The following is a 22220-nucleotide window of genomic DNA, read 5'->3' on the forward strand; positions in this document are numbered from 1 at the left end:
GACAGTGTTTATAAATAGTAATGCATCTGTACAAAAGCGTGCACTAAAAATATGTCATTAAGGGTTTTCAGCTTCCAACTCTTTTAAATCAATGCTAGAATAAACTTGGCAGTAGATCACAGGTTTGTTTAGAAGATGAGGCTGAGAATTACCTACAAAATGATCTCTTTAGCACTACCCTTAATTTGTGGGTGTGATTTCTAGTGTCAATAGCCACCAACCCTCTTCTCTGATTATGTGAGCACAGCTGAAAGGTGCAGGCAGGAATAGTTGGTTAAAGGTAATGAAGACTTCATGGCATTTTGCTGGGGGGGCTTGTGGATAGTTGCTCTGCTTCTCCCAGAGGAACCACAGGAAAGCATCAGAAGTTTTGAGAAATTCCAAAATTCAGGTTTGAATAAATAATTGCTCAACAATTAACCCACAAATATTTTGCTACGTGTCAAACTTCCTAATTACCAGTTTGCCACACTACAAAGCAGACTGGCAGCCTATCTGAAGTACTGGAAAGGCTCTGAGCTTTAAAGTTTTATTGTATTGGGATGGTCAAACAGAGCCTTTGTGCAGAGCTGTCACCTTCCGTGGGTTTAGGAGTTCACAGAGGTTTGAATTTTAAGGTTGGAACAGCTGCTGTAAAGTTGGATGATGTCACACTGAGTGTTTTGGATGTGAAAGCCCTCTGAGCGTTCAGAAGCCTTTTAAATGTTTGTACTGTTCAAGCTTTTCAGAAAAGCTATGAGAGCCTCATTAAGGAGCTGCTACTCTGTTACAGAGGAAGTTTTGCATGAGAGTGGTGAGCAGGACAAACAGCAGCAGCTCTGAGGCAGCTGTCAGCAGCCCCTTTTAACCTCATTGTAGTGTCACTTACACAATGGCCATTAATAAAGTTAAACTTTGACAATTGGAACACCGCTTGTTTCTAAAGCTGAAGAATTAAATCTTAGCCTAATCTGATCCCCCTGGCTTTTTTATGCCACACCACCCTCTGGCCATTGCTGGGGAAGACTCCTTCTGGAAGAGCAGGCATCTATTTTAATTTAAACTTTTATATAAGAAGAAAATACCTCAAATATATTTGTCTTTACATTTTGGTCTTTAAACAGAGAAATCTACTGACGTGTTGTAACTTTACTTGGTCAGCAGAAGAATTTATTTTGCCATTGGCTGAAGACCTGTGCCTTTGCAGGGTTGCTTCAGTGGCTTAGCACATCTTGCAAACACTTCACTTTCACCTTTGCTTGCAGCAGCAGTGTCAGTCACTGCAGCCTGTGAAAACTGCATGGAAAATTCCTTCCAGTGCAGCCATTTGGAAAAGATCCCTTTCCCCTGCAAACAGAACAGATCCCATTCATATCCTGGAAGGAAGTACTGCTCCAGAGCAACTTGTCTTTGTTTCAATGGCAGCTTTGAGTTCAGGCAGAAATTCAATTCTTTTCTAATATATCATTTACACGTTTTGTTTTTTTTTCCTCACAAGGATGATTTTCAGTGGTAGCACTGGTGGGATGGGGTTTCTCTGAGTTCTTTGGGGAGATTTATTAGTGATGTACAAACCCATCAACTTTTGTTTTGCCATGACGTTTCCTGTATCTACAGCCACATGGAATCCAAGAGCTTTGTTTGCAGTCTTGGATTCCAAATAATTCTGTGCTTTCCAGCATCCTCAGAAGCCAAGGATATATAGGATCCTTTGGATAAGAGGGAAAAAAAAAAAAAAATCACAAATCAGCCATAAACTGAAAATGGCACCCAGTGGTCATTTAGAAGTGATTCTTGAATATTTACTTTTTGGTAATAGGCACTGAAATGTCTCAGGAAAATATTTTTTCCTCTTATGCTAATTTACTTATTCTGTTTTAAAGCAATAAGAATCTAAACCCATAAGAAGTTACTATAACAACAGTGACATCTTGTTAAAATAATCATTTAACAGTGGGCCCAGTGGTGAACAAAAACACAAGGACTCCTTATTTTATTGGAAGAGTTTTTTTTGCAAAGAATCCTGCATTATTTGGAGCATGTTAACTCTGTTCCAGACATTTAACATCCTACCTGATAATCATAAGTTGTGACATGAAAGAAATACCAAAATAACTGCAACTCTGACTCTTTTTCTGTTGATTTCATGAAGGTGTGTGCTCAAGTCAGCCACACCTGATCATATTGCTTGGGAAAGCAAGGGAGCAGAAATAAATGCCTCAATTAATCATTGTAGAAAAAAATCCAGATCTGTAAGCATTTTGCCCAAGTGAGGAATTGAGGATTAAACCTAAGGAGCAGCCAATGCTTTAAACATTTCAATGAAAAGGTCATGTCCAAGTGGCTTGTAGCCAATATCACTTATCCTGGCTTTTGTATTCCCTGTCAGTCACAAAGGGGGAACACACACATGCTGGAAAAAGGTAATTGTTGCACATTAAAGCCTCATGCGAAATGAAAGAGCCATCAAAATTCTTTATAGTTGCTTGGCATGAGTTCTGATAATGCAGAGTTCTCTTTTATTATTCTTTTAAAATGCAGCCATCTACCACAGACTAAACAAAAGTCCCCCAAGACAATAGGAGCAGCCAGTGAGTAGAGTGTCTGGAACTGCTGTGCACAGCTGGAGCTGGCAGGTGAAACACAGGTGCAAAAGTGCTTGTTCAAATAGGAAGATTTAGATTTCTTTTACTTTCCCCCCCACCCTGTTTAAGACCACCTCATATTTTAGCTGCAGATCAGATTTGTTTTTGTTCTGCCATATTTTAAATCTATCTACCAGCCTTTATTTTACAGAGAAACATCTTTTTCTCTTATTGGGAGAATAAAAATGCCCAATTCCCTGGTGCTGCATGGCTGCTTATCACAGAAACTTAAAAAATAATAGTGATTAAACTTATTTTTCGTGGAGCTCACATGCAACAACTATTTTTGACACATTATATGTGATAACAGCATTAAGACATTTATAAAAGACATGTAGATAATTTTCTGGAGGGTTGTGCTGGAGTAAGTTCCACACCAAGGAGGAATACAGGACATTTTCTTGCAGTCATTAGACATTGTGCAGCTTTACTTCTTGTTCCATTTGAGTTTTTGCACAGGTGTTGGCCCCTCTGTGCTCCCTGTTTCAGGTTCTGTTGTTCCTGGTTGAAGTCAATGGGTGCTCTTAGTGCACACAAAAAATGCAGCCCAGGGAAGCTTCCACCTGCCCAGTCCTCAAGGAAGTGTCAAATGGGAAGAGGCCTCCTAAATTCAGAGGTGATTATTTTTGCTTTGATGCTTTTTAGTGCCTTTGTTGGCATATTCTGATCAGCATGATCCCAAAATAAAACTAATTGAGGCTGACAGATGCTGTCACACATTCAGCGTGGATGGAGTTCACTGAGATTTTGCAGCTTTAAGTTACCTAATACAGAAAAACAAAAAACAACTGCTAAAACATTATCAGCAACTGCTTTAACTGAAAAAACCCCAAAATGTTATGCTCAAGTATGTAAATGCAAGATATTCTCTCAACAAAGCATTGAAATAAAATACCAATAAGAAAAATATCTTAAAGAGAATGTTTTAAAGAGATCACAAAAATGTCAGCTGGACTAAATTTTTCTGCTTGAATTTCTGCCAAATCATTCCAATTTTTGTCATTTCCCTTTTTTTTTCCTGAGCACTTTTTGATTCAGACAACTGTGGAATTTCCTGTTCTGTTTTTGTTTTGCTACTGCAACTAAAGCAGCCAACAGCCAAGGTCACTGTAGAAAACCAAACTTTCAGTAAAATTTGAACAAATACATTCCCTCCCCATGTTTGCAGTTTCTGTTCTCTGACCCATTTCCTTTCGTGGTGTTTTGGTCTTTCCAGAGTCTGCATGTTCACTCATCTTCATGTTTCTTCTTGACCACAGTGAGCCCTGTTTTCCTTTGCAGTGCCTGTTCCAGTGGGGGATGTGTATTTCTAATTATCTGCTGTCCTTAGTTGAAGAGATTTGTCCCTGCACTATATAAGCGTACTTCTGCTTGGTGAGTACCCATGCACAGCAATTTTATTAAAATGGTAATTTGCTTTCTCCAAACATTTGTAGCTATCACTGCTACATCTGTAACAGAAATTCCTGGGTAAGAGCACTTGAAACTAGTCCAGGGTTGCTTTAATTTTTGAATTGTGCCTGTGCAGAGATCAGTTTCAGATTTTAAAAACTTTTTCTGTAGATACTGAGATTCATTTTTCCTGACACTTTTCTATAGCTAATGCCCTCAGCAGTGGGAAATAAGAACACAGTATGATGATGATGATAACAATAATAATAACTTATTTATTTATCCTTAAGATACAGTTCTTTCTGTTTGTTTTCAAGATGTTTTTCAAAAGATAAGACGACCATCTGGAGAAAAGATATTTGTTAGTAATATAGTTTAAATATGGATGTTTATCTACCAGTGTTAAAGCAACTGTTGGGAGGAGGAAGCCTTGAAATGTTTTTGGTTCATTACTGACTTTAGGCTCCCCCAGAATTCAGAGCCCCACAGAACTGATCCAAAGCCCTCAAATCCTTGGGATCCCTTCCCATAGCCTTGGTATATTTTGGAGAAATTTGCACCCACAGTGTTCTCCCTTCCTGAGCAAGGGCAGGTCTAACAGCGTGTTTGGGAGATACCAATTCCCAAATTTCCTTTGTCTGGGGCTGTTTGGCCAGCAGCATCATTTATCCCAGTTTTAGGGGAGCTGTTAAGCTTTTGGTGGGAATCAGAACTCTCCCTCTTACATAACACCAACGTTTTGTAAGAAGAATTGTGAAAAACTGGGTAAAAAATGCACCAAAAAAGCTGCTTCTCCAAGTTCTGGTTGTAACTGCTTGGAAATAACAGCAAGGTGTTGTACTGGATTCTTGGGCTTTATCAATTGCTTGTAAACAACCTTAAGCACTTGGTGCTGAGGAATCAAAGTATTTTTCTTTTAGTGCTATTTTTACACACAAAAAAGGCCTCTATGATAGGTAGCAAAAGGATTTTAACTTCCACTGGATGTGTTAGAAGAAGAAAATATCTCATAAGCCACCGGCTGCTGCCTGTATATTAATGCTTAGCAGGTTATTTCTGTATCATGCAAGTTAAATTCATATTCTGTATTTGTTGCTGAGGAATGATGCAGTGATAATTGTGAGTTTTTGTGGAAGGGGACTTGTAAGTTCTTGGGGGCATTTCTGTCCTTAGCTGAGCAGAATTGCAGATTATGCAAGCTTTTCCAGTTGCCAACAAAATAATGGATCAAGTTCACAGCACAAGTAGCCCGTGAAGCAGAGCAGGAACTGCAGGAGAATGGTCTTGATACCTACAGGTTACAGAGGATCTACTTTTTAATAAAAAGGTGCAAAACCTCTTTGAACTCCTGTGCCTGTAAATAAATCCCCTGAGCTCAGCAGGGATGTCTGGGAGAGAGTGAGGACTGGGCAGGACTGGCATGCCTGGGGACGAGATGTGATTCCCCATATCTCAATTGGGGTCAGCAAAGTCAAATAAGGGAATGGGAGACGGGGAGAAATGTCTGATACTCCAGGCATGCTGCCTGCCAACATTAAGCAGAGCTGCCCTGAAAAAGGATTTAGTAATTTGCCCTGCTGGATTTGAGACCCAGTGTTTCACTGGAAATTGGGGCGGTTCATTCCTTAATCAGAATGTTTTGAGTGGAAAGTGTTCCCCCTGTACCCACTAAAGTCATGCAACAGGAGTTTTGCTGTAATGACTCTAATGAGGCTAAGATTTGATTGCACATCTTCTAATCCCACATTTCTGGGCTGATTCATGGCTCCATTTATTCCTGTGTGACCTTCTGGAGCCTGGAGGAGGCAGATTTGGCTTTTTGCCATATTTGTCGGCATTAGTAAAAACAGCATCTCTAAAACTTATTGAATTCTGGGTAGTTCAACAGAATATTTTAAGCACAAGAAATCTGAAAAACACTGATGCGCCTAAATCATTCTGTCATTTAAAAAATGTGTAGTTTGAGAGCATTTTGGTGTAGTGTTTAGCTTGAAAGATGCCACTAAGAACTTCTTAGTGCTTGGTTTGAGGAAAAAAGACTGGGAAGACAGATTGCAATCCTGAAAATTGATGAAACAATTGCATAATTAGGCTGTAGTTAATAATTGTTTGTCAATAGGCATTGTCTTAGTTACAAAATCTGCCTTTAAATTTTGGGCTTGCAGCATTATTTTACCTGATAGTAAAATAAATGGAGCTGAGCTTGATTTAGGTTCAGTGCTTTATTGGGCTAGGATAGATGAGATGCCTGTTCCTGAAATATCGAAGCAAGAAGGTGTCTGAGATCTTTGAAAATAAAACTGTAGGGAGAAATTAGAAGGAAAAGCTGTGTGAATGACTTATAATCACAGTCAATGCTTGGGAAAACTATTATTTTTCTTTCTAGTAGTCTTTAATAGATAGATTTATACTGTATTCTGAAGTACTGTTTGGTAATTTGAAAATGCCAACTTTGCTGTTTTATGGTGAAAATTTTCACGCTTCAGTGACAAATAATTTCCCCTTTCCCAGCTTTCTTTTTTCAGCCAGGAGCCTCGTGCAGCTCATTGCTGTCTGTGAACCTTTTGTAATCAATTCTGAAATTCTTCAAAGCACACTCAAAACTTGTCAGCCCCGGAGCTCTTTGGCAGGACAAAAGATGCACATGCAGAAGTGCATAAAGTCATTTGATCAGTTTGTGTTGCCTTCTGAAGGGGTGGGTGACCCTCTGAGGGCTGGGCTGAGGTGTGAGTGCTTCACAGTGAGATGAAATTTCACTTTATAACTCCTTAAGGATACGTGGATGTTTTAACTGCCCCTCCCCTCCCTTGGGTATCCTGTCCAAACCTCATGTCTGCTTCTGCAGGGGACAAACCTGTTCCCCACTGCTCCTGCCATTGAACAGAACAATCCAAGGGATGTGTGCAAGCACCTGCAAAACAGGCAAGTCTTTAGGCTGACTTGGGTTGGGTTTGAAATAGGTTCAACAGAATCTGCCACCTTAATATGTTGAATTCAAGAACACAGAAAAATTGCAGCGCCTGGAAAATTAAAAGCTTGATCTCCAATTAACTCCTGTGTGTTCAGCATCAGGCAAGAAAAAAAATAATCCAAATTAAACAGCACCATGTTTCTCATCCAGAAAATTTTTGACTAGAAATGCCATGAGCTGATTTTTTGAATCATCACACCAAGTACAAGTCTGCATGTAAGGCTCTGGCCGGGCCAAACTCCAAATTTCAGTGAACTGCATGTTAAATTGAGGGGTGTTTGTTCTGAATTTTTTTCCACATATTGAAATTGTGCTGCCTTTAAATTCTGTATCTTTAACAGGGAATTCTGTGTCAGTAATGAATGGATGAAAGTGGAAAGTTTGAGGACAGCGTGCAACTAGAGAGGCACAGACACCTTCTGGCCCTCTTCAGGAAATCTCAGTCTTGCCTGGTACAATTTGGCTTTTTGAAACATTTTTCTAGTACTTGTGGGCTGAAAGGGATTTTGGTTACTGTATCTGGAAAACGCTGGGATGAAAATTACCCTGGAAAGTCCTTCTAAGACCTTTGCAAGTAAAGTTTTCCTTTGTCATATCATCAGAAAATGCTGTGTAAGAGAATGTTTGCACCTGCTGTGTCTCCCATAACTGCCCTGAACTCAGCACTGGATTTTGTGTTCCTATTTTTAAAAGCCATCTTGCTAAATAGGTACAGAGAATGTTCCCTCTGGAAGGGGAAGGGAACAGCAGTGCAGCATTAGGGGAGCACTGTGAACTTGGAGTGCCTCATATCAGCTGAGAGTGCAAAGGAGGCAGATAAGAGAGCTGAATAAATTAGCATGGGTTTTGTGTGCACATACTGACTTGCAACTCTGGCAATGTCATCTAGGAAAAACTCTTTTTTAAGTCTTTCATCTAGAGTGAATGACCTGAGGGAGGACTGGAATCCTCTCTGAATGAATTTATCTTACCCACTGCTTAAGATGGAACAGATAGACCTAAGGAAAATACCTTGCTTGGCTTGCAAGCATTGGAATAAGTGTCTGCAGAAAGAGATGGCAAAGCAGGGATATTGCAAGCAGACTTGTGCCTGCTGCCTGCCAGCTTTGGAGTCCCTATATAGAAGCTAGCAGCCTTGCCTGGAAAAAGAGCCAAGGAGTTGTTACAGCTTTGGAGAAAGCTGGGAAAACAAAGAGAAGGGAGAGCCACGCAGAGCTCCTGTTTGGACAAACTGCATATGATTGGGCTGAGTGTGTTCAGGGAAAGAAGTGGGGAAAAGGAGTTACAGCTTAGTGGTTCCACCCCCCCTCCCCCGCCTTTTTTTAATACGCGTTCAGCGGTGATTCACTGCAGGGCTTGTCTGTGCTTAAACTTGCCTGCTTTAATTAAACTGATCATTTAAATTGATGTTAATACCTGAGTGTGTGCAAGCACTCAGTACTTGGATTTTACAGAGCTCTGTGTGCCTCTATAAAGTACAAAGCGGATTTAACCAGTCTGATGAATATTCCCAAATGTATTTGGAGAGTCTAAATTACCAGCAAGCAGTTTTACCCATTCTTTCACTCTGTGTGTGGGTAAATGTTCTGTTTTGGGAAGTGTGTTGCGCTGACAGTTCATTTGGGATTATTCATGACTGCAGAGATTCATTCTGAAACTCTGTAAGTAGTAGGAAGTCTTTTTGTGTCTTTGAGTCTTTTCTTGATTTATGTTGACTTCTGGGAACTGGGCAAAGATACTGGCGTGGAATTCCAGGGAAAAGGAATTGCTTACTTATGTTTGTTTGACATTTTGTAGTCTGTGTGCATATAAAGGATCTAGAATCTGTCATTGATTTCTCCTCCAGCATGAGACTGGCAAAACTGCAGCTTGCTGCTTGGCAAAATGCTGATCATGATGTCAGAGCATGCACCCACACACCCCATTTATATATATATATTGAAAAATGGAAGTGGTAGCTACGTTAAATGAAGCGGCTTTTAAGGGAGAAAAGCAATAATGAATCTAAATAAACGATACAGAACTCCTCTAAAAGGATCATAAAAATATAAGGTAGAAGCGTAGGCTGTTTCAGTGGTGTGATTTAAGAGTGCGAATCCATACGAGATGAAATATTTAGAGCTGGAAACTTGTAGTTGCAATGAATATTATCAGGTGAAAACAAATGTGGAGAACGTGGAAAAGTTCTCACCACTTGTATTTGTAATAACGTGGGGGAGTTTTATGCCTGTTTGTCCTGACACACGTGCGTGTATCCAGTGTTAACTAACAAAAGTACATAAAAGTACTTTATAGTTCAGCTGCAGGGTGGCAGATGCACAATAGAGTAGGAGAAAAGGAGCAGTGGTAGCAAGTTCTGGGTGGTGTGAGTGGAATCGTTCCAATGTGAGAAATATTTTCATCTCCTCTATTAATTTGACTGGAAGCTTTTATTTGCTTTTGTTTGTTGTACATTTAATGAGCAGGAGGGAAATTGAGAGGAAAGCAGCTGTGAAAACTATCTCATTTTTTAATATGAACCAACCTAAGTTGTAGTCTGGGTTTGTCTGCCACCACCATCAAAAATAATAATTTTTCTTTTGAGTAAAGAAAATCCCCAGCGGGGCTGTGTTCCACAGGGCGTCTCATCCAGTGAAAAAGGCTTTGGAAAGGATCTCCACGTTTTACTTCCACACGAGGTAACTCGGAACAGGACTGGGAGCAGACAGACCTCAGCCTAGATTGTGGAATGCACAAAGCAGCTGTTTTGCCTATAAATAAACCAAGAGCCTCTTCTCGAGTGAGCCTTTTTTTCCCAGATATGCCATGGAAATGAGCTGCCGCTTTAACTGCTGGTGTTTAGAGTTTAAGTATGTGGTAGTAGCAGCATTCACATTCTGGTGTGTGAAAGTCACGCTGGCATCAGGTTTCAGCCTTATCGCGTTGGTATCACGCTGTGGTGAAACCACTTGTGCTGCAAGAGTTAAATCTGTCAGCCTTTCTCTTCCTAATCCCCCCAAGTGCCACAAGGTTATATTTTAGGTAAAAAGCAAAACTCCGCTGCCGTTCATCAAAAACATCTCCGTGCACCACTGATTATTTTGTTTCAATCTCTTTGTAAATTCCTACATATTTTTAATAATTTAACAGAAAATTTTACTGAGAGGTGGGGTGTGTGGAATATATATTTGATCTCCTGGGCTGGTTGGCTTGCTTTTTTTGTCTCTTCGGTTTGTGGTTTGGTTTTGGTTAGTTTCGTGTGGCTTTTTCCTTCTTGTTTCTCCTGTGAATCCAGGGAGAAGCAGCAGTAGGAATTTGCAGGGATCTTGTGGGCTGGCTCAGCGCCCGGGGACAGCGTCTCGGTGACCAGGCGGCTCTGGTGGCCCTGCTCAGCCCTTGGCACTCGCCACCACCAGTGACTCAGGTTCTTGCACCTATTTAATGCCGTAAATCCGCCCTTTGGTTACCCCCAGAACAGAAGGCTCCCACTTTGTGTTCCCCTGCCTCTGATCACCTGTTCCCAGGCAGGTGTTCCCACTCCCGCTGGATCCGCGCAGGTGGAAAACCAGCGGTTTTCCTCAATTCGGAATAAAGCAGGAGCTCGGGATGGAAACAGCCTGGCAAGAGGAGAAAGCACCGATAGCGTTCGATCCCCACGGGGCAGAGCAGCAGCTCCCGGATCCCGCCGGGAGGGAGGAGCAGCCGCAGCGCCGGGAGTGCAGCGACTGCTGCCGGCCAGGGCTGGCAGATCCCGCTGCCTTTCCAGGGGCTGGCTCGGGGCCACGGCTGCAGCTTCTGTCAGCTCATCTCCTGATTGCTCGGCTTGGAGGGAGGCGAGAATTTTGCACCCTGAGTCCCTTCTCTCTCCTGAGCGGCAGCTGCACACCGAGGATGGCACAGCGCCTTTTAAAGGAGCCTCTCAGGCAGTTTTGGACACAAGGCACGGCTCCTCCTCAGTGGAGCTCTGAACGCCTTCACACTCTCTCCCTCTGTTCGCTCCGAGGTGTGAACGCCCCCTCTTCTCAACAGGATAGCCAATCCCAAAAATAAATGAGGAAAAAAAAAAGTTTTAGTTCTATTTAATAGGTCTTGGCGTTCTTGTATTTCCTTTGTTCCCTCCGAGATTTTGCGCTCACTTGGAGGAAAATTTGAAGGGGTGGAAGTAGATGATTTTTAAGGTCCCTTCCAAACCAAAGCATTTTATGGTTATATTTCTTTGATTTCTCTGTCCAAAATGGTAATCCAATTCTTCCTTCTCTGCCTTAAGAAAACCAACCAAAAAATCCACAGTTGATGTTTTTCTCAATTGAAAACCCCCAAACAACAACCAAACAAAAATAAAAACAGCCACACAAACTACACTAAAATAAATACTTTAACCATAGTGGCTGTTCACACAGGCAGTTCTAGCCAGGTATTAGTTCTAAATTTTATATTAGCTCAAAGAAGGTTCTTTAAGCTTTTCTTCTCAGTTTAGCCACTCAGATCTCAGAACGCAGTTTACATGCTGGCAGCCCTGTCGTCAGAGGGGTGATTTGTTAATAGAATATCCATTCTGTTATTCCTCTGACAAAAGAGCCCCTCCTTCTCTGATACAACCTCTTGTGCCAGAGGTGTTAATGACGGTACTTTTCTAATTATAGTTCTGCATTGCTTGAAAGGGTCTTTCAAACAAATCTGCTCTCCTTCCAGTAACCAGAGGCTACAATGGGCCAAATTTCTGCCAGCACGTTTTTGCTGTGGGAAAAGGCATTTCTGAGTTCTCTGCAGCTGTGTCCAGCCAAGCCTCGCTCGGGACAGGCTTTTGCTGGGGCTGGCAGCTGTGGCTTTCATTGCTGGCCAGGGAGAGGCTATTGAATGCTCTCCCTGCACCGGGTGTGCACAGGGAAGGAGGCAGTGCCCAGGCTGGGGGCTCAGGGGAGGAAGGATGCTCTGTTGATAAGGTAACAGGCATCTGCAGCCTCGGGGGAAACTTGCCAAAACCTTTCTCCAGTAACTGCGGGGGGATTATCTAAAAATCAATAATAAAGGCGGTCACCAGGGAAAAGGAAAATACATCTTCAAGGGAAGCCAAATTCTGTGAATGCTTCATGAGAGCAATCATGGCAGGATCTAGGGTAATTGTGAGGCAAATCAGATTGAGGAAAATTGTTTTAAAAGGGACCCTTAGCTGACAATAAGGACCATATGTTCTTTCTTATCTCTGCAGAAATAGCCACCTTGTTTAGCATATTGACCCATGTGAGTAGCTGCCACAGTCTTGCTTTTTAGCATCTACAAACATACTTGAAGTGAAAATAATAAATTGCCCTATATGAATACGTTGAATCAGTTTTTGTGGCTTTAGCCTTGTTTCACCTCTACTAGGCTGTGAAGTGTGTCATTGTAACCTGCAACACGCAGGAGCATTGGGATAAATTTCCTGAAGTCAGTGGAACTCTCTTCTTTTATGCCAGGAGTGATTTTGGCTCATCTGTTGCTCCGTGTTCTTCCTCCCAGATGGGCTGGAGTGATGATGTCATCTCCTCTCACAGCACTTTAGAACACTAATTTGGTTTGTCTGTGTTTTAACACTTTATCCTTCCAGAAATTGCTCTGAACACCGAAATCTTGCTTTGTCTGCAGTGCTGTTGCAATCAGGAATATCAGCGATCAAAGGAAGCTCTAATTATGTCATTTAATGCTGCTCTAATAATTGAATCTGGGTAGGACTCCAGAAACACTGACTCTTGTTTTGTTTCTAGGGGCAGGGTTTGTACTCAAGTTGCTTCATTGTAGTGTTCAGGAGCATCACACCTCAGGATCCCTGAAAAATATAAGAGATGCATCTACCTCCTCATAACTGGTGACCTGTAAGGCATTTTTGTGGCCTTTTAAAATTTCTGCTTCCACAGAATAAGAATTTATAGAAAGTTAGGCTGGGTGTTTTAGAAGACATCTACATGCTGTTAAAAAAACCCGTCAGTTCATCTCAGAAGGGGCAAGGAATTGCGGTTTATTTTATTTTTTCATGACTTTGTTCTGGCAACTGTATCAAATCCAAAAAATTCAGTAACCAGCAGTGTGAAGATCAGCTGTTTCCATCTACCCCCGAGTCTTCCTAGACCTGTGACATTAGTACCCCTTCTTTCCTTTGCCTTTCCTCCCTCTCTCCTGTGCTCATTTCGAAGATTATTAAATAAAATCAATTACAGCCTTCCCTTAGCCTAATGCTTTCCAATTTTTCTCTTCCCTGGCTCAGTGTGTCTCATCCTACAGGGATATTCTTGTCTCCATTTTAACCAGCTCCTTGCTTCAAGTGCTTTCCTGAAGTCCAGACTGATGAGAAAAGTGATTCTTCTAAATATAGGTAATAAAATAAATCTAATCAAAGGCACGTGTCTGGTTAGCTGAGAACTGGCCTTTTACAAATTAGTGTTATGTTATATTGGATTAGGATTCAATATTCATTTGGCTGGGACACTTCCCTACATTTTTGTTCTGTTTTTGTTGAGGATACAAGTTTGAGAGCATTAGGAACTTTTATGCAAGGAAATTCCAAGCTTTCTACTTCTGACTCTAGCAATTCTTTATGTAATATTATAAATATTAGGTGCGTTAATTTCCTTCTTAATTGCAGAACTGTACCTCATGAATCCCTAATTTTATTTATTCAGATTCCTTAATTTCACATAGGCCAAAATTGCACCTGGATCTTGGCAGACAGACAGCTGGGTAGAAAATTACTGATACAATTTTAGCACCTCGGTTTTTGACAGAGGATATTGCTGGCCCAAAGGACTTATTTTTTAATTATATTAAAAGAAAACTTTGAAATGCTTGTTTGTTTGCTGAAAGCCATATTGCAGTAAGGAGACCTGCAGGTGAGGTGTGAATCTGGGCTTTGCCATTTCCCTAATAGCAGGAGTTTTAATAAAACATTAAAGCATTGATTAAGAGGTACTGTTTCTATTGAAATGTGCTGTTCTTAATTCCTTTCCTTTTTCCCTTAGGAAGAATTAGTCACACTGTAGTATTTTTCTGAAGTAGATGGTAAAAACACTGATAAAATCAATTTGGAATCAAGGCTAGGTCATTATTTAAATTTATGATACTGGGCCTATAAGGCTTATTTTTAATAAGAATGTGACTTTTTCTGCCTTTACCACTTAGATTATAAACTCTTGGGAACTATTTTTGCACTGTAATTCCCAGCACAGCCTCGGGCTCAATGGTCATGAGGTGCTTCTGCTCTGTGGATGTGATTAAACCTGGTGATTTTGTCATATGCAAACCTCTTCCATGCACCAGTGAGAATTTGGATTAAGATTCCAGAAGTATTTATTTCATTTGGCATCTTTTCAGGAGCCCAGTCCTGCTCAGGGTGCTGTCAGGAGCAGTCCCATGGAAATACAGTTTGGGATCTCTTAATTAAGGAAGCAGAACTTGGTTCTTGGATGATGATCCACTGATGGTCCTGACAGAACACTCTTCTTTATTGAAGCGCTGCATTCCTTGGGCTGCCTAAAGCTTTAACAGGAAGTGCTGTAGAAATAGAAACATCATTTATACATCTCCACTTCAGCATTCTCAGTTTCAGGTGGTTTTCCTAGTGTACTAATCCTACCAGTATCAAAACTTACATTTCTCAGATTTTTTCAGCTCCCTTGGAACCTTCTTTTTATTACTTCTTCTGACTACACAGGTATGTCAGTCAAGTGAGATGGATCAAAAATCAAACTATGGAGACCTTCCTATTTCAAGGTAGTGCTTGTCAGGCATAATGTGTTGGTTTTTTTTCTGTGTTATCGGCAATGTTTTTATGGCAAATTGTGAAAACTCATAGGTTTGTGATGGATAGGTGGCTTTACCAGGTGAGTTCACCCAATTCCTAACTGAAACTTATTCATGAAGAAAGTCTTACTGACTTTACCAATAGAAAATCACCTCTGTAGAGAGTATAAATTATGGTTCCATGAGACATATTGGATTTTGTTGTTATTGATCTGATGAAAACCTGTATTGATCTTCTGCTATTTCTGTTTTAGCTGAAGAAAAACTGTGCACTTTATGCTCAGAAGGATCCAAGAATAAAGGAAACTTGGAAATTAAAATGAAAGAAAGGTAATAAATCCAAAGTTTTTGCCATTACATTAATTGTAATTAAATTGTGGTTGGTAAATATGCCTTTTGTTCTTCCTAGAAATAGCAAGCTGGGGCACGTGCTGACATGCAGCTTGTGCTATATCTGAAGAGTGAAATTCTGTTCATTTCAAGCTGCTGTTCCTGACTTTTACTGGTACAAAATGAGATTTATAAAAGCTCCATAACACCAAAGTAAATGTGAGGCTGTTTGTTACTCATGAGGAACAAGACTGCATAAAAATTCACCTTAATTTTGTTGGTGCTTATTAATTTTATTTTGTTTTGCTTCTGGGGCCCACGTTAATCTGTTACAGAAATCCTAGTGTTTCCTTCATCTTCTCCTCAAAAATTAAGAGTTATATTTCCTTTTCTGCTTTTATACCTGCTCTCTGTTGATGTATAAAAGAGAAAAAAGCGTTGTTTCTTCTGTTCCTCTGTGAATGCTTCTTAGAGAAAGAGGTTTACTACCTAAGTGAAGAGCTCTAAAATTGTGTGTTTAAAAGTTTTACTTTTGATAGTACTAGAAGAGAGTAAGCTGGCCAAAAAACCCCAAATTAGTTACCCACTTCCAAAATCCCACTTTTTAATTATGTTTGAGATGAAGTGAAGGGATAAGAGAATATGGTATTGATAGTATGGATTATATCTGCTAGGTATATTTTGCTTTTTAATAGATATTCTTAGATATTCAAACATGGCAGCTTGCCAACATATTCACTTCTTGATGACATCAGTGGTAACAAAAGGCCCATAGTGCATTATTTATTTGGTCTGTTGACAAAACTGATTACTTGGAATAATACCACTGAGTTTGTCTCATACTGTGAATCCCATCTTAATAAAATATCTCTTCAAGGAATAGGTGAGGTGAAAGTCACATGTTCCTTCTTGGAATGTTTGCAAGCTTTCACATCCTTAAGAAAATATTTTCTCCATCACATCAAGTAAGTCTTTTTGCACAGTAGGTGCCAGCTTTGAACTCAAAAAGAGAGTAGTAAGTAGATAGTGTGAAACTTAAGTATTTTTGTCTCCAGCACTGTATTCCTCTTTAAGACTGTGCTGTGCCCCTTGCAGGGCTTTGCCTACATCTCCTTTAGGTGTGGCAGTCTGGAGAGGGGAATGCTCAGTGCCACAGGCTCAGGGTTGGTCTGTCCATGTCTCAAGGGATTTAGCCCTTTAGTCCTCGGGACCAGCTTCCCTCTAGTGGTTGGGATGCATCTTTTGGTGGGCTTGATCCAAAACAAATCCAATTTGCATTTTTCCAGAGTACTCCACACGTGCAAGGCCTGTCAGCCCAGCACCTCAGTGAGTATTTGGAATGTGGATGGATATTGTTTCTGCTTTAGGGATGGAGGAGCAGAAAGTCAAACTGTCCTGCCACCCCACAGTGGGTCAGAAAGAGAAACCTGAATCCCGTTTTCCTGCTCAGTGGCTTCTGAGTAGTCACTGCATCCACCACCTTAAACTTTGTACACCAGGCCCCTGCTCATTATAGAGGAAATTCCTAACCCTGGTCCCTGTCTCCCCTTTCCCCCACAGGTGTTAGACCCATTCCTGAGAAGGAAACAGCAAAAGAAAGGAATATTTTAAATCCTAAAACACTCTGGATGTCTGTGAGTGAGACAATATTAATTATACATGTAGCTGTGTGTTTAGAAACTCAATAAAACTCTGCCATTTCTCAGTGATCCAGAAGAACAGCTTGTTCTGTAAAAGGCATTTTCTAACTATAGACAGGTATCAATTCCATTATTGACTGGATTGATTCCTTCCCCTGCTAATGCATCTGCTGTCCTGATAAGGTGACTCTGACCTGCAATTTCTCTTCTTTGGTGGAGGGGGTGAAGAAAAGTGGTGTTTTTTCAGGGTGCTGTCAATGTACAGGAGCTGCTCATCGGTGCTTTGAAACATCAGTTGTGAAAAAAACTGATCATCCCCAAAGTTCCCTCAGTTCTGGTCACTTAAGCAACACACCACTCTATTCTATTTCATCCAACAGCCAGATACATTAAGATAATGAAAGCAGTCAGTCTTGGATACTCCCTGATGTTATTTTTGTCTCTGACTACAAAATTTCATTTATTCAAAAGCTGACAAGTTTTATGTCTTTGTGGGGATCCCCCCCACTGGAATGAACTCCAGGTTCCCCTTGCCTGGGAAACATTTGCCAGAACTGCTGATGTGATTAAGCAGTTGGGAGGAACTCCAGTGCAGGTGAATTCCAATCTTTGGAATTCCTTGAGGGAATGGTTGGAGTGAGTGTGAAGTCAGTCTTGGTTTTTTTTAAACATGGTTTAAATATTTTTTTTTATTTTAAAGGATTCCAGAGTTTTGAAGATGCTTGTAAATCATCCCAGCAGGAATATTAAGCATCACAGTCTTAAGAGCATTCTCTTGGCCAGAATATTCCCCTACAGCTCTGGGGAAGAGGAAAGTTGGGAAAGAATGCTAATGGAGAGACAAGAAGTGAAGAGCTGCAGCCTCCAGCAGCCTCAGCGGAGAGGCACAGAGAGCTCTGAGTGTGAAACTTTGCCGCAGATCTGGAGAAAGATGGATCTGCTCTGTATCTCTCACAGCTGGGGGAGGCACTCAGCCTTTGGACATGGAGAGTGCTGTGGCTGCCAGCAGCTCGCTGCTTCAGGATGGAATCAGCTCTGCACTCGGGCAGAGCCAGGGCTGGTGAAACACAGATGGGATGTCATTAACATTAATGGACTGGCTAAGGAAGAGTTCTGCATGCTGACAAGATAATGTACAGCTTTAATATAGCAAATTTCTACAGCTGGTGGGGACTCTGGTGCCTTCCTTGTGGAACGTGCCCAGCTATAACATTTATTTTCACTGTTTAAAATGAGTCCTGAGGAAGATGTGGGTGAGATCCTGTTCCCTGTTTCCATCAAAGCACCTGCTTCTCTGACACGGACCTGACCTCCCACCTCACTTTTTCAAATGATTGCTCAGACTCCTTCTGCTGAGCAGAAAACATTTAAACTGTTGTTCAAAATGAACGCTTATCAGGTGGTGTCTTTCCCCCTTCCCAGAGCAGAGCATCAATTAAATTGGAGGACTCAAGGGCGTGTTTGGAAGGGATTCTGGATGGAGAGGAAGTGCAAACCCAGAGGACCAACATGAAATGCAGCCAGATGTTCTTCTGAAATGGAAGAGTTAAAAACCCAAGCTGAAAAGGACAAAGAAAGGTAAAAAAGGAGAAATCTTGACTCTGGAAAACAAGAAGCTGCTTATCAGAGGAGATGTGGATGTGTGATGCCAGGGTGGGGCAGTTTTCTCTCCAGTTCCCGTGCTTCCTCTGAGGTGTTTTGACTTTTGAAATATAAGAAAGAAAAGTGACTTGTTTGTTTGTTTCCTGCACCGGGAAAGATGGAATAGGAAGAGGGGACAGATTTTGCACCATTCATGTTGCAGGAGTAGAGGAATTCTCTTACTGTCCGTTGATATTCAAAACAGCCTGAAATGGCTTTTTAGCTTTTTACTGGGAAAACTAACAGGGAAATCAAAGGACCATATTAATTAGGAAAGAAGCAAGAAGCCTCAATATGAATTTTGTGTTTGTTTGGTGTGAAGAGCAGCACTATATTGGTGGTGGCAGTGAAGATGAGTTCTGGAGATGCAGGTAAGATATCTTAATGCTTCCATGCTCTCCAGGGATGTCAGTTTGCAGATCACAATTCTGGTCTGGGGCTAAGGGGAATGGATAGATTAAAAAAAACCCCAAACTCTAACATGTCAGATCCTGAGAACTGAGCTGTAATTCCTGTGGAGTCAGTGGTAGGGATCTTCCTGGGAATAAGTGCTTGGAAATGTACTGTTAAGTGCTTTTCTGCCGCACATCCTCCTCCTATGAAGCTGGGATCCAGGCCTGATCGACAAACAGCTGGTCACTGAACATCTGCCCCAGTGCAAAATGAACAAGTTTATCCAGAGAGCTCAGATGCTCCAACAAGTCAGCCTCATTTTCCTGACCTGCAGAGCTTTCCAGCGCTCTGGAGCACTGGAACATGGTTGGAATTGTGCTCTAGAAAAAATGTTACCCCTGCAGCAGCTCTGTTAACCTCTAGCAAGTCCCTTGAAACCTGCAGTGCTGGCCCAGGCAAACAAAGCACAAGCTGCTGTAGCACATTTGTGCCAGGGTTTCCTGATTCCAAGAGCAGTCAGATATGGCCTAAAATGAACCATTGTTGTAACAATGACAAGAGAGGCTGGGGTGAAAATCATGTTATTTCCTTTGGAAAGAAAAGAGTTCTATTTTTAACTATTTCCCCCTTAATCTTACTATTTTGTTCTACCAGTGTTTATAGTAGAGAGTACAATACCTCTTGTTGTGATTGTTCTTTGTGTGACTGGGGTATAAGTTGATATTCTGCAGCAAATTGTCTGGAATACAGAGTCCAAAGAGATTATGCTGCAGGAAGTTCTAAAAAAAACCCCAAACCCTTACACAATCCCCCACTCACTCCCTCCAAAAAGCCATAACCCAAACAAATAAAAACCCTAAAAGACTGTCATAGCTCCAAAATAACTGTAAAAAATGTGTGCTAGGCTTAAAACAGAAGTCTGGGGGAAATGATTGTCAGATCCCTCAGTGTATTTGAGAACTGATTTATGTACATTAAACAGAAAATAAGAAACACACACTTGGGCTGTGCTTGTGTGTTCTCACTGAGATAAATGAACAGCTCCTCTCCTTCTTTGCTTCCCCATCTTTATTAGCAGTCATCTGATCTTCCCTCCCCTTCTGCATCCACCAATCCTCACCAAAATGAGAAAAGAAGAAAGAAAGAAACAGAAAGAACTTCTGTTGTGGTTTGGAGTGTTTTCCTGAGATTATTTCTACTATTTCAGCAAGCTCAGTAGAGTTACTGAATGCTCAGAAAGACTTTTTGATCTGGACTGGACCAGCCTTGGACTCTTTTCAACAGTAAGTAGCCAGGAGAGAGGAGAGGGACTGCTCCCTGTCACCTGAAACAAACTTTCAATTAATTTCAAACAGTTCTTTGAAACCACACACTGGTAAAGGATAAAAAAATTCACAGGTACTTTATCAAGTACGTCCTTCTGCCTCAGCCCTTTGTTCTCATTTATGTATCCACAGCCATCTATGCACAAATTACAAATAATTTATCAGGTTATAATCTTTTCCATATTTTGCAGAATGCTGCTTGAAGGAAGCAGCAGAGCTGGAGGCTTGTGTTGAGTGGGTGATGTATGAAAGGGGCTTTTGGCAGTGAGTTAGAATGGAACACAGCTCACAAATAAAAGGGAAGCAGATTTTCAGCATTTCTCTGCCATTGTTTAGATAATGTGTTTTACTGAGGTTTTGATAAAACTGGGATTTAAAGAAAAATCCCCAAATCTAACCCCATCATGGAAACTACCTGCTTCTTGCAAGGTGATTTGCCTAAGCAGACAAATTGCAATGTGCAGCTTCTTTGGGTAATTTTGTGCTCTGATCTGAGAAACCTTCAGGCATCTCATCTACAGACTTGAGTCTTTTATCCTATTACTTGGCCCTTCCAGAATTTCTTTTGCTTGAGGAATTCAAAGCTTTTTACAGACTTTGTAGAGTTTTCTTTGTCAAGACACAAGACTTGTGAGAACAGGGTGGAAAGTAGGGAGAGTGCTGGAAGGTCCCTAGGTACCTGGATGTTCCCCTCATGGTTTTCCTGCCCCTTCAGCTGCCAGCAGTAGCAGGGAATGGAAATTCTTTTGGGATGCGGCAACTCTGACTCGAAAAGAAGAGTTCTATTCCACAGAACCATCTTCCAGGGTGAATTTTATTTTCATTTAGTGTTAGATCGAGTGCAGTCACAGGTAACCAGTGCAGCATTCAGCTGTGTGCCCTCAAATGGATTTTGGAATTTTCCACATTTTGGAAGTGTTGGCTCTGCCTTAGGGTGGGAGTGCAGAGAGTTGAGTTGGGTGTGGTGCTGCCAGCAAGGTGTCTGAGAGAGAACTGACTGTTGCATAAAAATGAACAGCTTTTTCCTAGTTACCCTTTACACAAAGTTGAATACTACCCAGGAGTTGTGTGGCTGGTTGGAAACTGAGGGCTTTTTCTGGGCAACACTGAGCTGCCTTTCAGTGGGAAAGGGAGGAGAGGGAGCTGTGGGAACAGGAGGGGCTGTGTGCCAGTTCTCAGGGTCAGGAACAAGCTGGAGCAGGCAAACAGGTACCCAGCCAGCTCCACGAGCAGAGTTAAACTCAGCCTCAGCTTGTTAGGCCTGAATTAAATCAGCATTAGCAGAGTACCAGGAGAAGGAAGGCTTCACCCAGGAATAAGCTGTGGGTCTCGTTAACAAGCAAGGGATATAGGGAACTCTCACTGCCCTGGGGAGTCTCACAGCTTTCAGTATCACAAACTTTATGAACACATTGATAGGTTAGGGTTATTCCATTTGTTAGGAGTGTTTTGCAGTGGCACCACGAACAGCCTGTGTGTGTCAGTCAGGTGAGCTGCAGCACATTGGGCCAGAATTCTGCTGTGCAATGTTTTTGGTTAGAAAACTCCGAGTTCAAAACCCCAAACTGGTCCCTTTCAAGTGCTGTTGCCTCACACTCAGCTGTTTGTGTGGCCCCCAGTGTCAGATGTGAGTAGCTGGGATGGTGCCCTTGGCAGTTCCAGTGCCTTGGGGATAAAAGTGTTACAGGATGGAGCTCCCTAGAGCAGAGCTTAATCACAATGACACACACTAAAAACTGATTTTTTTTGCTTTTACTACTTTTTACAAGCATAATTTGTGTGTCTTTTACCCATGTTAGAAAATGTGGGATGGCACAGAACACACATTAAAAAGTGTGCAGCAAGTTAACCTGACAACCAGGTACACCTACAAGTGTGGAAAGCTGTGCCTGAAATCATCTGAATAATTTGGTTTGTAACAATTCATTATCCTGGCAACCAGAATTTGCTGGCTGTGTTGGTAGTGTGGTTGTTAGAGCTAATCAGCAACCTGCCTAATCTTACTAACCTTCTTATTGTAACCTGCCTAACTATTGTGTAATCTGCTTATGGCACTAAGCCCTGACTATTAGTAGCAAGTTTAGAGCTGTACAGGTGCAAATATTCTTGTTTTCAGTCCTGTTGACAACTGACTTTCACGGTGTTTGTGCTG

At 41.4% G+C, this 22220-nt stretch overlaps 1 long non-coding RNA gene across 1 annotated transcript; it reads left to right on the forward strand.

Annotated features, from left to right (window-relative positions):
- Positions 1–3108: 3108 nt before the first annotated feature.
- Positions 3109–15061, forward strand: LOC148184558 (uncharacterized). Its single transcript, XR_015772251.1, has 3 exons — positions 3109–3240; positions 3906–3998; positions 14994–15061. It is a non-coding gene; the product is annotated as an uncharacterized LOC148184558 (long non-coding RNA).
- The last annotated feature ends 7159 nt before the right edge of the window (positions 15062–22220 follow it).

Source organism: Pseudopodoces humilis, chromosome 3 (genome assembly GCF_049639895.1).
Source record: "Pseudopodoces humilis isolate 2021_Gansu_Grassland_sample_001 chromosome 3, ASM4963989v1, whole genome shotgun sequence".
NCBI classification, from domain to species: domain Eukaryota; kingdom Metazoa; phylum Chordata; class Aves; order Passeriformes; family Paridae; genus Pseudopodoces; species Pseudopodoces humilis.